The sequence below is a fragment of the Salvia miltiorrhiza genome, chromosome 7 (assembly GCF_028751815.1).
Source record: "Salvia miltiorrhiza cultivar Shanhuang (shh) chromosome 7, IMPLAD_Smil_shh, whole genome shotgun sequence".
NCBI lineage: Eukaryota > Viridiplantae > Streptophyta > Magnoliopsida > Lamiales > Lamiaceae > Salvia > Salvia miltiorrhiza.
The window spans coordinates 35,721,006-35,733,950 of NC_080393.1; the positions used below are offsets into that span (position 1 = coordinate 35,721,006).

Here is a 12,945-nt window from a genome sequence, read left to right on the forward strand (position 1 = left end):
CAATTCGGACTTAATTTTCCTGTAAATTCCATCAAAGTTTGAGCAAGTATCATATTTCTCAACATAGAGCAATATAAGCACAAAACAACTATCCAACACTCAATTTCCTATAAAATTGACATCATATGAACACTAAAAACCATGGAAACATGAGTGTTATCAATACTCTCACATTCCCAAATAAATTCACATGTACTTTTTTGGTTGTCCCATTTGAATTAATCTTTTTTTGTCGGATAATTATTTTTCATTGTACTATTAAACATGAACCCACACAATTTTTATATTACAATCTTACTCATCTAAATAATAGTGTAAAAAATAAATAGGCTAAATGAAGTGAGACAAAATGAGTATCAAATAGTGAAAAAGATGTTGAAGTTATTTCTACTTTAAATGGTCAAATTATATTTCAATCTAAAATGAAATATATTAACGAGCACACCTCTAAGAGCATCCACAATGGTAGAGCCATTTTTGGGGTTGCTGTAAGGGAGTGGTCCTTACTTAAGAGTCATCACTCAACAACAAGGGGCTCTAAAATGGGCTTTAATTATTTTATTTTCATTTCATTTGAATAAACCTCTTCAATTTTAAAATTCAACATTTGATTAATATTAAATTTCAACATTACATTAATTAAAATAAAATATAGAAATTAAAAATAATATTACAATAATTAAAATCTAAATCAATCATCGACGCTTCATGACTTCCTCGACCAGTTTCATATGCACTGCTAATTCTTGTGCATTCATGTTCGATTTGTCTACATGCATGGAGAATTTGGAAGTCGAGAACTTCGTGTTGGGTGTGGCTGAAGAGCTCTATGCCTTTTATAATTCGGTCCATTGCATCGTAATATTTCACATTTTTCTTGTCTGTTAAGGACTTCATCCCCTTGCCCTTCCCTTTGTCTCGCTTTGCTGCTTTCTAGCCTATAGGCCTCCTCGTTATGCTCTGCTCCAAGGATGTCGTCGTGCATCCCTCATCCGAGCCCTTCAAGCGCTTCGACAAGTGGACATCCTTGCCGGTCAATGTCAAACATTGAGATTCGCACATAACTCACCAAGTTTGAAATATTTGAATGAACCTCCATGGTTGTCTAGGTAGCCTAATCGCTATTTTATTTAACACGCCGCAAGTGTACGGGTGCAATTGTGTACAGTAGCAAGCAAGGTCGTATTCCACAGAGACTGATTAATATCAATGCCTATCCTAAATTATTCTACTCTATCTGGACAAACAAAATTAAGAGTTTTGGTTTTAAAGCTAAATAAATAAATAACAGGAAACAAATAAATCAAGCTGGGACACAGAGAAACAGATAAGAGAAGAATTCCCAAGGCAAAGGTTTCAACAGATTCTCCTAACTAACATGTTCAATTCAATTAATAAGACGATTCCTAAGGCAATCTCAAAACTAGTCTATACCCACTAGGGGTGGTACGGTACGGTATACCTTATTAAATCGATCATACCTTATACCTTACCTTTACCTCCGGTATGGAGAAAATTCATACCTTTACCTACGGTATACCTTAGTTCGGTATACCTTAAGTACGGTATGGAGAATATACAAAACCTTTACCGTACCTTTATTTCGGTATACCTTACCGAATTTCGGTATACCGTACTTTAATGGTATACCAAAATAATCGGTATTACCGAAATTGATAAAATTCAATACAGTAAAAAAATTGATAACTTATTTATTTAAAACATGTTTAGATAATGAATAATATTTAACAAATATAATAATGACATAATAATTAAAATATATCACAAATAAACAAAAAGTAATACATTTATTATTAATGATATCAATGTAAATTAACACCCATCTGGTGTAATTTTTATTATATTTTATATATAGAAAAAGAAAATCCTAAACTTTAGAGAATATAATATATTTAGTTCATAAAAAAATAGAAGACATACTAAATGAAATCAAAGACTTCAAGACAGAACATATACTTAAAACTAAAATCACTATTAATCAATCATCTCGTGCCCAAGTATTCAATACTTTCATATAATTAGTCTCATATTTAAACTCCAAAACTGAATGCCCCTAAAAACCAAAAAAAAAAAAAACTCCAAAACTGAATGAGAGGATGCTCTTATCTTTGAGAAGAAGATCAGTTTATGCTCACCCTTGACATGATCTGATTCTAGAGATTGGACCTGCATAGCACCTCAAATTATTAATTAATTATACATCTGACGTGTAACATCTATAGCATAGTTATAATTAATATTGATATTATATTATAACTTAGATTACATCTAACTTATAAATCTCATATAACTTATAACATCTATATAGTTTATTAAAATATAGAATATTATATTATAATTGTACAATAATCTTAGTTATATAATATAGAATATTATATTATAAGTTTGTAACTGTGTTATGATATCAATATAAATAATTCAGTTATATTAAATTATATAACTTACATACTATATTATATTTTATTCACTTTTATATCATTTGATGATATTTATATTCGCATACTTGTATGCATTCGTGTAATATATAGTAAATTATATACTGTAGATGTTATAAGTTACATATAATTTATATGTTAGACGTAATATTATTTATAATATAATACTAATATTATAACTATGCTATTATATATGATGTAACTATTATAAGTTAGATGTATAATCTATTGTAAAACAATAATTTTAGTTATATATTATAACTATACTATAATACCAAAATAAACAATTTTATTTTATTGTATGACTTATACTATATACTATATTTTATTTATTTTTGTGTCATTTGATGATATTTATAAATTTATAAGTTATATAGTATATACTATATACTATATAGATGTTATAAGTTACATGAGATTTATAAGTTAGATGTAATCTAAGTTATAATATAATATCAATATTAATTATTTAACTATGCTATTATATACATAGTTGTTACACGTCAGATGTATGATTTATTGTAGAACAATAATCTTAGTTATATAATATAGAATATTATATTATAATTTTGTTATGATATCAATATAAATAATTCAGTTATATTAAATTATATAACTTACATAATATATTATATTTTATTCACTTTTATATCATTTGATGATATTTATATTCACATACTTGTATGCATTCATGTAATATATAGTAAATTATATAAATGTTATAAGTTACATATAATTTATATGTTAGACGTAATATTATTTATAATATAATACTAATATTATAACTATGCTATTATAAATGTAACTATTATTAGTTAGATGTATAATCTATATGTAAAACAATAATTTTAGTTATATCTTATAACTATACTATAATATCAAAATAAACAATTTTATTTTATTATATGACTTATACTATATACTATATTTATTTGTTTTTGTATCATTTTATGATATTTATAAATTCATGCACAATTGTATATATTCACATAATATAGATTATATACATCATTTTATAAAATTTATAAATATTTTTAAAAATATAAATATAAAAATATATATTATATATTTTAAAACTATAGATTTTGATACGATATATACCGCGATTTTCGGTATACCAATATATACGGACAACTGCGGTATATCAGAATAAGGTATTGTACCTTATTATCGGTATATACCGAATATTAAGGTATACCATAATAAGGTATGATACCGCATCACCGGTATATACAGTAATATTCGGTATATGTCGGTATACCAGTAATACGGTATCATATCGTGTTCCGGTATATACCTTTAATACGATATTTATTGATTTTTTCGGTATATACCGCGGTATCGGTATACGCCGGTATACCCCGGTATCTGGAAAATCCATACCTTTACCTTACCGTAAATCTTCGGTACGATATCATACCTTACCAAAAAAATCGGTATACCTTAAATTCGGTATTTTACGGTATTTTACGATACGGTATGACCGGTATACCGAGTTTTCGGTATATTTTTCCAGCCCTAATACCCACTCCCGTGGCATACAAACCGTTGATTACATGCAAGGCTACCGTCCCCGGATCGCACTTCTAACATGCAACTCCTAAAAGCTCATAGGATTAACGCCCTCACAAATATCAATTCCCTTTAGAATTAAATATATGTGTTCTATGTTCTTAGTTCAGGTAATAATTATCATCTCCTGATATCAAATTAAAACCTATGATTATGCTAAATTGGTGATCAATCAATAAAGCAAACAAGATAAACAAGAACATAAAAAGGAATAAAAATCTCAATTAATTGAATCAACAGTAAGAAATTCAAATCATGTTTACTCCCTAAACCCTGGGAAAAAGGATTCTAGCCACACATATACATATGAACTAGAATCAATATCTCAATAAAACAGAAAAACATTCAACAATAAAGCCGTAGTGAAATCGAGAGTCTTCAATCTTGCTTTGTCTCCGTTCTCCGTCTCTCTCAGCTCTCAGGAAAAGGAAAATATGATAAAAGCTCCTTTGGAATAAGTTCTTGGATGGTATTTATATGCCCTAGGTCTAGCAGGACTCAAAAATACCCCAAAATCGCGTAAAAGACTGAAAAATGGACTTTTGGGCGAAAACTCGGCGACTCGTGCGGCCTCTCGCGCGGCCGCGCGCCTGGACCGCGCGGTCTTCCAGCAAATTCTGCTCCTTCGCGCGGCCGTGGCATGCGGCCGCGCGAGCCGACCGCGCGAGCTTTGACGCTTTGCGCAGCAATTTTGTTTTGGCTCGTTCTCCATCGTCCGAACTCCGATTTACGATCCGTTTGCGCTCAAAAACTCCTATCGAGACGAACTACAACTTGTATTTCAGCCAATTATTCCAAATTCTGCTTCATTATTTCTGAAAATACGTTCAAACACAAGCGAGTGACAAGTTCTTGACCAAAAACCAATATAAGCTCAAAATAAACCATCAAACACACAAAAACCTCATAACTAACCATCAAATATGACATACCAAGAGGTAAAAATGCATGTTTATCAACCCCCCAAACTTGAACTATTGTCCGTCCTCGGACAAAACAAAGATGAACCAAGAATGAATCAACAAGAGCGCAGAAAAAAGTGGATAACATTGTGGCTTCAGATTTGTCAACAAAAATAACAACATGCATTTGTATCTTCTATTATCAAGATATCACAATCATGACAAACTTCAAATTATGGTCTCAATGACTTGCAATCCTCACCAAAAAGATAAAGAATATAGGAACTCTCAACTCTCAAGTGTGTCAATCAAAATGATGGACGTGTATACGCTCAATTCAAGCAAAACAAGTACTCAACCATAGGCTTGTCAATTGTCTCACCTCTCCACCACTTAATGTGTGCTCCTATAACCAAGATCAAAAAGGTCTTTATTGAGGGTTGTAATGTAGGCTCTTTGGTAGGGTAGGATATATTTGGCTAAGTGACTAAAAGATACTCTCAATGTAGCACAATCACCAACCTTATATCATTCTTACTCAACACAATCCTGCACCTCCCATAAAACCAAAATTTTCAATTCAATATCCATCACAACTCATCAATTATTCCTCATGACATTATGACTTTCTAAAGCATCCGATGTACCTCACTTTTTTTTTTCTTTTTTTTTTTCAATTCTTTTTTTTCTTTTTTTTTTCTTTTTTTTTTTCAAACAAGTCAGGGTACTAGGATTTTTTTCCAATCAAGAACAGAATTCATAATTCATAATCACACATCTCCACAAACCAACTATCCCATATCAACAATTTCCAAGCTCCCACCCAAGGCTAAATCAAAGAATATAGATAATAAGGCTCAAAGTGGGCGAACTAGGATCATATATAGTAAAAGGACAATTATGGGAAATATAGGCTAGCAAAGATGGCCTTCTATCATCTCAAAGTTATTAAGCACACTATGTGACCTCAAGGGAGAAACCAAGACAAGTTCTAGTGAGAAACATGCATGCTCGAACAATCACTCAAGAATAAGAAATAAGACTGTAAAATAATGACAGTCAAGGCTCAAATCTCACAGCTTATTTCATTGATTGCAACATCAAAAGAGACCATGCTTATCATTCATCAATCATGCTCAATCTCAACAATATCAACACAAACACATGCAACATCACTATTTAAAGCAGAAATCATCATGAACCAGTTATCCAACGAGACTCTACACAACTCACATCATCATAAAGGTACATCACAAAGAAACCACCAAAGCAAGACTAAGAAAACTCAACGACAAAACAAACAAGAACAACCAAAAAGAAAAGTGCACCCACAAAGACACATCCCCCCAAACTTATTCACCACTAAAGAGAATAAGTTTGAAAAGGATTTGTGGGGCACAAAAATAACTAACAAACGAAAAGAAACGAACTAACCAAGATTGGGTTGCTTCCCAATAAGCGCTATTTTTAACGTCATTAGCTCGACATAACAGCAAACTCTTCAAGGAGGTTGATACAAGCAGTGTTGCGACCAGCCGCTCCCTGCTCCATTTTTTCCAGCCATGCTCCATTCCTGCGACTTCTTATCACCTGGGTCCTGCCAAGAAAACCGATCCTCATCAAATGTATTAAATATATCAACACTTACCGTGCCCGGATCCTTTGCTTTCTTGGGCACTTCGTCTTTGTGGATGTGGCATGGTTCATAGACAAAGAACGTTTGGCTTTCCTTATGAACTCTCAACGTGAGCTCTCCTTTCTCCACATCAATTAAAGCTCTTCCCGTTGCAAGAAACGGGCGCCCTAAAATCAGCGGAATTTTGTTGTCGTCCTCAATGTCTAAAACCACAAAATCTGCAGGGAAAATAAAATCCCCCACCTTCACGAGCACATTCTCCACAATTCCACGAGGATAGGTGACCGACCTGTCTGCCATCTGCAGCCTCATAGATGTCGGCTTCAACTCTCCAATTGCCAGCTGCTTGAAAACAGATAACGACATAAGATTTATGCTTGCCCCCAGGTCGCAGAGTGACCTTCTGAAATGCTGGCCTGCAATTATGCAGGAAAGTGTGAAGCTGCCCGGATCTTTGACCTTCGCCGGCAGCTTCCTCTGCAAGATTGCGCTGCATTCTTCATTGAGATTCACCGTCTCAAACTCTCCCAACTTCTTCTTTCGCGAGACTATGTCCTTGAGGAATTTGGCATACTGCGGCATCTCTAGTAACATCTCCACCAACGGAATGTTGATGTTCACCTTCTTAAAGATCTCTAAAAACTTAGAGAGCCGCTCTTTCATCCTTTCTTTCTTATGGCACTGAGGGAAAGGTATAATCACCGTTGCTGGCGAAGTAGTTGTCTGCTTTTCATCCTTCTTTCTGCCAGAAACCTCAACAGTGACCTCCTCAAATTTTTCCTCAATCAGCCGTGCACTCTCATCTTTTGCCGTCATGGCCCCTTCATGTGTAGTCCCGCTCGGCAGATCAACCATCTTAAAATGACGCTGGGAAAATGGCATCCACCCAGGAGGACGCAGATGAGGTGGAAGACGTCGGCCTTCCTCATGGACTCTCCACGATAGCTCTCCACTCTTCATCTCACGAGATCCATGGCTACAATCTGAGGTGACTTCACTCTTTAACCCAATGGCCATGCACTGCTCCTTTGGGTTCACCTTGGCATTCTTTAAGAGGTCACCCGACTGTTGGAGTTTGTTGACGGCGGTGGCTATTTGACCCAATTGGGTCTCGAACATCTTCATTTGAGTCCCCACAGCAACGGCATTGGACTCTAGCTTTTCCATCCTCTCATTTGCCTTGGAGATGAACTTCATCATCAGCTCCTCTATATTTGGCTTTTTCTCTTCATTAATGATTCCATTCGTAACAGAGAAGCCTGGTGGAGGTTGGATTGCATTGTTGGGACTCCCATAAGCTAGATTGGGATGTGGACGCCCTTCATGATGAAACTGTTGTCCACTATTATATCCACCCTGTTGCCCACGCTGAAAGTTCCCATAGTTTCTGTCATTGATGTAGTTGGCGTCTTCTACGCCTGTTGGGATCTCCACAGCCGGCTCAGGATTGCCAACAGTCATAGCATTGATCTTCGAGTTCATCTCTGCCAGCTGAGTCAAAATCAGCGCCATAGGGTCTGAACTGGAGGTAGCAGCAACTTTCTTCAAGTGAACTCTCTCCGATGGCCATTGATAGCTCGTGGTGGCCATGCTCTCGATGATCTCCATAGCTTCAGAACTCCCCTTCTTGAGCAATGAGCCCCCTGCAGCTGTATCCATGAACATCCTGGTGCGCTCCCCACAAGCGTTATAAAATATGACCACCAGAGTCCCCTCATCGAAGCCATGGGACGGACACTTCCTCCACTTCTCCTGGTATCTCTCCCATGTCTCTGCTAGTGTCTCTCCATCGAACTGTTGGAATTGGAGAATCTCCATCTTTAACTTCAATGTGAGCCCGGGAGGATGGAACTTCCGCAGGAAAAGATCTGCCAGGTCCCCCCATACTGGATTGGCTCCCAGCTGTAGAGTTTGATACCATGACTTTGCCTTATCCCTGAGTGAGAATGGGAAAAGGCGGAGTCGTATAATGTCATCAGGGACTCCATTCATCTTAACAGTGCTGCACAGCTCTAGGAATTGCGCCAGATGCGCATTGGGATCTTCCACAGCTTTGCCTCCATACTGGTTTTGCTGCACCATCATGATCAAACCAGTCTTAAGCTCGAAATTATTCGCGTTGACTCTTGGAGGCTCGTAATACTGATACTACGGAGTGAATGCCTCATTGATCGGCGGCTGCTTCTGCGCCTCGTGGCTTTCCTGCGCCTCAATCAAACGTTGCAGTTGCTCCTTTAGAGCACGAACTTCTTCTGCGGTAGCCATAGAATCCAAATTATCTTGCTTTGTCTGGCTGTTGTTGCGGCTGAGCGTAGCTTCAATCTCAGGATCAAAATCTTCAAGAGGAAGATTCTGAGATCGTGTGTTCATCCACTACCTAGAAAACTCCAAACGCAAGAGTTAGAACCGCAGGAAAAATAAAGAACAGAAAAATAAATAAACAGAAATAAAAATCCAGATTAGTCTCAAACAATCAACAGATAGTATTGATAAAAATTAGTCCCCGGCAACGGCGCCAAAAACTTGTTCGCTATTTTATTTAACACGCCGCAAGTGTACGGGTGCAATTGTGTACAGTAGCAAGCAAGGTCGTATTCCACAGAGACTGATTAATATCAATGCCTATCCTAAATTATTCAACTCTATCTGGACAAATAAAATTAAGAGTTTTGGTTTTAAAGCTAAATAAATAAATAACAGGAAACAAATAAATCAAGCTGGGACACAGAGAAACAGATAAGAGAATAATTCCCAAGGCAAATGTTTCAACAGATTCTCCTAACTAACATGTTCAATTCAATTAATAAGATGATTCCTAAGGCAATCTAAAAACTAGTCTATACCCACTCCCGTGGCATACAAACCGTTGATTACATGCAAGGCTACCGTCCCCGGATCGCACTTCTAACATGCAACTCCTAAAAGCTCATAGGATTAACGCCCTCACAAATATCAATTCCCTTTAGAATTAAATATATGTGTTCTATGTTCTTAGTTCAGGTAATAATTATCATCTCCCGATATCAAATTAAAACCTATGATTATGCTAAATTGGTGATCAATCAATAAAGCAAACAAGATAAACAAGAACATAAAAAGGAATAAAAATCTCAATTAATTGAATCAACAGTAAGAAATTCAAATCATGTTTACTCCCTAAACCCTGGGAAAAATGATTCTAGCCACACATAGACATATGAACTAGAATCAATATCTCAATAAAACAGAAAAACATTCAACAATAAAGCCGTAGTGAAATCGAGAGTCTTCAATCTTGCTCTGTCTCCGTTCTCCGTGTCACAGCCCGACCTAAGCTAGTGAATAGTTAAGTCGGGAAAAAGTGTGACTGAAAACAAAGTAAGAAAATGAAAAAGAAAATAGATCTCAATAAAAATCACTAACCTGCTTAAACAGTAATTTACCAAAATATTTGGTAATCACAAGCAATCTTTTCTTAAAACTCCTGAGTAGACAACTTACAATAATATAACGACAAGTTGTCTAAGTATCACGTGGCACAATCTCAAAGTTATTAGTTTGAAATCTTTGCAACACATCAATTAAGTAAAACGCACTAAGCGTTGCAGCGGAATAACCTAAGTGGATTACATGTATGAAGACATGAAATCCTGAGCCTAATTTAGTACTTATGTTTCAAAGCTTCGCTCTGCCGACATCCATCTGCATCACAGCTTAACCTGCACATTTAGAAAACATATGCAGGGCTGAGTACTTGAAAGCACTCAATGGTCACATGCCGAAATAACTTGAAAGCTTGCTCTTAGAGCTATATATTGAACTTGCCATCTCAAGCATCACACAGGAGTTTTATTTAAATAACCTGTGCATGCAAAATTGTAAAATATCTCTATAATAATCATAAACTTCATATGCGTCTGCAGACATACTTATTTGTACTCTACCATATCTGCAATGATAACTGTGTGCCGAGAAGGTGGCCACCTTCTACGGTCACTGACCGGCCGATATGCTAAACCGGCTCACGGTCCTAGACCGGCCGATACGCCAAACCAGCTCACGAACCTAGACCGGCCGATACGCTAAACCGGCTCACGGTCCTAGGCCGGCCGATATGCTAGATCGGCTCACGGTCCCTTGTGTACACTAATCCTGTCTAACATCTGGATAGAACAGGATCCGAATTCGATTAACTTCTGGTGTCAGATAGGTATCATACAAGGTCACAAAAAGAATTTGGCAAGTCAATAACCTTAATATAACTTCATTCATGTAAACATCATGAAATAGTGTGCACTTCATAATTTGAGTTTAGAAAGCCCACCTGATCGTGGTCTGATGACACTAGTAATTCTGAACTATTGTTTTACCCTTGCTTGTATCCGACCTTCAGTATAAAAACTGACTAATAAATAATGATAACATGATATGAAATTTATTTAGAGAATACTTATGTTGGTTTTAAGGTGATAGCTCTATTGGGATTTATGGTATGAAGATTAGTTGCTATCTGACAAATTTACCAATAAATACCAATATAAATAATTATTTACTTAGGGATAATATAAATCCCTTCTTTTCCTCTTCTTTAAAGAATCTAATTTCGAAATAATCTAATGTCTAATTTATGCATAATTACACTGGATAATAGCATAAATTAATCAATCAAACTAAATTTTAGTTAATAGCTAATAATCCCTCATATAAGATTATTAAGCTCAAATTAATAAACTACTACTCAGTTCAATTAAATAAATTAGATTCATCTTCTAATTAACTATCAAGGGCCAACAATAATCTTATTTAACCAAGCCCACTAGAAATAATAATAAGCTCATCATAAATAGCTTAAGCCCAATTACTAGTTTGAGCCCAATTAACCATTTTCAGATTTAAATAAATTAAAATTAATAACCTCTTTAAAACATAAAAGAAGTTCATCTGTCTGTTTTCTATTTCTTCCCCACGCAGACATCTCTTCCTCTCTTCGCTCCCTCTCTCGGCCGCCTCTCTCTCCCCCCTTCTCCGGCGACGTCGCCAGTCCTCGCCGCCTCCGGCGTGGCGAGGCCGGCTCCTCTATCCCCTTCTTCTTCCTTTCCTTCCTTTTCCCCCAATTCTTAATTCTTAATTCAAAATCAACCTAGGGTTTCTAATTTCCTGAAGTTTGTTCCTCCGGTGAACTCTGCCACTGCCGCCGCCGTACTCGTCGCGCCGCCACCTCCCTCTGATTCAGGTAAGCCTCCCCATCTCTCTCTCTCATTTTCTTTCTTCCTTTCTCTACTCCTCTATCTCGATCTCTCTCTCTTTTCTGGTCGGGCCGCGGCGGCCGCTGCGAGTGGCGACGGCGCATGCAGCGCCGGGGGTCGCCGCCGCCCTGCTCTCCCCTCTCTCCCTCCATCTCGTTCTATCCGTCTCTTTCTATTTCACTCTCTATCTCCCTGGTTTAATCTCCCTCTCTATCTCCCTTGCTCAACCTCTCTCTGCTGTCAGTAGCCACCACGGACCGCCGTGGCGTGGGCAGCGCCGGCGGTTGCCGCCGTGAGACGCGGCCCCACGGCTGTTCCTGCCGTTTCCCCTTCTTCTATTTTCTTTTTTTTTTTCGTTCTCTCTACTTTCCAATTTTACTACCTCAACTAATAAATCTCTTAACTATTTTCTATTTCAGGGGTTGATCGGCGTCGTCAACTCCGGCGTGTCAGCTTCCTCTACTGCCCAAGATTCCATTTTTATTCTTTTGTAGTTATAAATCTGTTATCTCAACTGTTTATTCGATTTATAAACTCTTGTATCTGGAAGCGTACTATAAATGTCAAAGAAAACTGGTATTGTTGCCTTGGTATATTGAATTGGAACTAGATCTAGCTATTGTCTATTTCTGTTATTCTTAGCTGCTGTCTATGAATGGATTACTGAACTGTATAAATGAATACTACCTGAATTGCTTTGCTGTGAAAGATTTTTGGAGATGATTGGTGAACTGGACCGAGTTACAGGGTGAAGAAAAATGGCTGATCGTGAGAAGGAAAATACTTATACTATCTCTAAGTCGGTTTGGAAAACAGCTGAGTAATGAGTGCAGAGCCACGTGTTGCTTGAGCAGCTAATCTACTTTAATAATCCAATTTGCACAATTGCACTAATGAGAGTAGGTTAATCTACTGATTTAAAAGAGTTGAACTTGGGCCTTTTAAAACCGAATGCATATATATATATATATATTGGGCTTTGGTTATTCAACAAACAAATAAGGGTGATTTTAAACACAGCCCCCAATTTTCTCACCATAGCCTCATACTTAAAAAATAATAAAAATAATTATAATTGTACTCATTTACCCCTGGAGCCCCAATAAGTTTATCTAAATAAATTTGATTCCGATAAAATAACTCCATCTGTAACC

The 12,945-nt window shown here is 36.5% G+C and overlaps 1 long non-coding RNA gene across 1 annotated transcript; it reads left to right on the plus strand.

The window, feature by feature from the left end:
• The first annotated feature begins 11,347 nt into the window (after positions 1 to 11,347).
• On the plus strand, positions 11,348 to 12,417 carry LOC130996200 (uncharacterized). The gene is made up of 2 exons (XR_009092431.1): positions 11,348 to 11,778; positions 12,211 to 12,417. It is a non-coding gene; the product is annotated as an uncharacterized LOC130996200 (long non-coding RNA).
• The last annotated feature ends 528 nt before the right edge of the window (positions 12,418 to 12,945 follow it).